Below are 3612 nucleotides of genomic sequence, written 5' to 3'. Positions count from 1 at the left end.
GTGAGCTGTGGTTCGTCTGAGAGACGGCGAAGATCTTTATTTTTTCTACTTTGTGTTTTGCTTAGAATCTCTCCATCTTTGTTTTGAAAAGATTATATTATGTATTGAACTCTTTTGGACTTGCCTATAGAGGCTCTCGTGTTTCCTTTGGGAGAGATTAGGATATACTGTTGTCAACTACTTTCATACTGTACCCTAGCCGGCCTAAACTTCGCGGGTCGCGACTAGTGGCTTTTTACTTATATTATATATATCTATCTGTTATCTATCTCTTAATCTCCTTTATGCCTTGTTCGTATATCGCTTTCGGCTTCACGTTTTATCTTTTTTATGTCGAAACGTGAGTGATACATCTTCGTGATTTTATTTCTACTCTTTTCAGGCTTCTCGATTAATACTCCTTTCGAAATTACCTATATTTATATATTAAAAATCTACCTGAGAGTCGTACCACCGTAATATCATTGACTTATGACTCGAGCATAAGGATTTGAATATTAGAGTGTTACAGTTGACATGGACTCTAATGCAATGTATGAAACTGACCTTAACTTTTCTTAAGCGTTCTTTTAACTTTATTTTGACTTCAAAGGATATTGAACTTAAATTGCGTATAAAATTGATGGGAGTCTCCTTCCTTTAATGACGGTTCTTATTTCAAAATTTTGTCAATCACTTTTCCTTATCGAAAGAATCACTTCGATTATATTATTTTTGGAGGTCACTTTTTCTTATTAGAGGATCATACCCTCAATTCTTTAATGCACAGTTATTAAAATATTAAATGTGTATGTAATAAAGAGGCTTTATATCATGACATACAATGATGACATCTGTATTCACAAATATTTAATATGTGACACATAAAAAATAGTATAAAACCCTACTACCAGTAAAATTTGTGAAAATCCTATATATATTCTAATGTAAATAAGCATGATTCATTAGCAAAGATCGATTTGTTTCAAGATAAACTTTGTATATGTTTTAATGTAAGTATGAATTTTTGGTTAAAGGATAGATTTCATTCTTCTAAGTATATGCATGAGATTAATATTTGAGGTGATTAGGTTTTGGTTAGAAACTAACATATCATAAACCATTAATAAAAATAATACAAAGAATAAATAATAATGAGTTATGATGATTGAAATATTTTACTTGATAAACTCAATATAAATATAGAGGTTGCAGAAGATATAAATTCTATGCAAATCTATGAGTTCGTGTTCTTTATTGTAGAAAAAAATCTTCATATTCTTGGTCTCCATAGTTAGCATAGCACAAAGAGGATATCTTCTCACACAATATATGATTGAAATTTGTGAATAGTTTGGTAAACGGTTTAGAATGATTTTAAGAAAGTGAGACAAGATTACGATTTTTCTTATAATAAAGTGGAGAGAGTATATGAATGACAATCTGTAGAGATAATAAAAGAAAGATGAGATATGGCACTTATAAATTTTTTTAGAAAAAGGGAATAAAATGAGAAATGAAGGACTCAAATGGTTTTAGATATGTGCATATTGCATTAGAATAATTGATGAGTAAATAAAGAGTAAACAAAAATACAAGAAGTAAAATCGAATAAAAAGATACATTGAAATTGAAATAGAAAATAAAAGGATAGATTGAAATTGAATAAAAAAAACACTCTACTTTCTATCCAATTTCTTGATGCGACAAGAAACAGACTCCTTAACCTTCTATCCAATTACCCGATATAACAAAAAAAGGACTCACTCAACCTCACTTGTCTACACCATAATTTCATCACAAAACCAAAAGGAGGGTTTTCAAACCTCTAATTAGGTTAAAGTAAAAAAAATATCCTAAGCCCGTAACATAAAGCTCAATTTGGTTACTAAATAAATAAAATAAAAATATATCAAACTAAATTGAACATTCTAAAAATATAAACTAATAACTTCTAAAGAATACTTGATATCTTCATATCAAGAACATTTGAAGCACGTAAAAATATACTCGCGTTTAGGTAAAATCTTCAATCTAAATCGTTACTTTGAAAGTCCTATAAAGTTTTTTGCGTTTGAAATTTGGAAATACCTATTAGATACAAATTTATAGAGATTTAAGTTACTTTTAAAACAAATTTTAAACCAAGTCAATCAAATAACTATAGCTTGAGATATTTGAGAAATATTGTTAGTATGTTAGGCTGGTTGGTTGCAACACGATTTTTTACTATGAACTTGTAATAGATTTATCTAACAAATTGAATTTGAATTTGATTGTGTACTGAACTCAAAGAGTAAAGCTAGTTTTCTCATATTTTTATATAATCAAAGATTATTCAAATCCAATAATTATGAAATTAGTTATGATTATATTTTGAAGGATTGTTTATTGTCGGTTAGGATTTTACTAAGGACGTTCTAAAGTGATGATGGTGGTTATCATCATGTGATACGGACCATAGGTGTTGCAGGTGGATTTTGACACGTGGTAGTGTATAGCGCGAGATGGAGCTCCGTGAATATGGTCAGTATGATGGAGCGTTGGGTTTTTTTCATTTTTTTGTTTGTTATTTCATACATTTAATTACTAATTAGTGATAATGAAGTATTTTTAGATTAAGAAATAGGATAGGCCAAGGGTTTTGGGCCAGAATACTTTTGTTTTTTTGGTAGGGTACAAATTAAGATAGACAACTCTCCACTGCCGAAAAATGGAGATAGGTTCCTGCCTTCAAGGTGGAGTATTGGGCGTTATGTTCTTAGAGGAAGGCGGCGGAACAGCAGGAAGGTGGAACCCTAAGTCTTTGTGAGACACAAGTGGAGAAAGGCATAGTGTTGCTAGCACGTACAAATAGAAACTGCACCATCTTTTTTTTCAATTAGGTTACGGCAGATCCTCTCAGGCCCAACCCTCTCTCTATCTCTTACTAGAGATGACCGTCACCAGTCACCTGCCTCAAAGTCATGTTGGCCCACTTCAAGTATCTTGTGTTTGACTGCTTGTCGACGCTCGTTTGGTGGAATCGGACTGTTGAAGATGCTTCATGCCGATGGTGCTGCACACACTACTTCTCAGTGACAACGACCCTCATTGACGACCCTGAACCAACAAATGAAAATGGATTTTCTCTTGTTTTCTTTTTTAAATGGTTTTTTTTTTGTTTGTTTAAAGTGGTCATTTCTTTCCTGACATATTTTTGGCATAATGTACTTTAACATTACTCTATCTTTTAATAAGACCCAATTATTATTATCTTAATACAATCCGGTCTATCTCTACCGGACAAAAAAAAGGCCCAATAACCACACTTTTTCTGGAACCCAATTTGTTTTCTTTACACAATTTCTTAAACAAATATAGACACTAAGTTCAAACAAAAGTTATGATCCTCCATCACAAGACACTCAATCCAGCCATCTTATAAACATGTGTTATTCTCGATTTGTGACATCTACCCTTAACATCACATGGTGATTTATATTGTCAATATTATAGAATTTTCTTTTCACTAAAATTAGTATTTTCATATTTTCAGATTTTAAATTAAATACGTTAGTTTTTTAAATACATTATTTTTTTTAATTTTTTATTATAAATTTTAAATTTTAAATTATTATAATTTTAATTAAT

The sequence above is a fragment of the Arachis duranensis genome, chromosome 10, assembly GCF_000817695.3.
Source record: "Arachis duranensis cultivar V14167 chromosome 10, aradu.V14167.gnm2.J7QH, whole genome shotgun sequence".
Lineage (NCBI taxonomy): Eukaryota > Viridiplantae > Streptophyta > Magnoliopsida > Fabales > Fabaceae > Arachis > Arachis duranensis.
The sequence above is the reverse complement of the archived record's forward strand: the minus strand, read 5'-3'. Positions refer to the sequence as shown.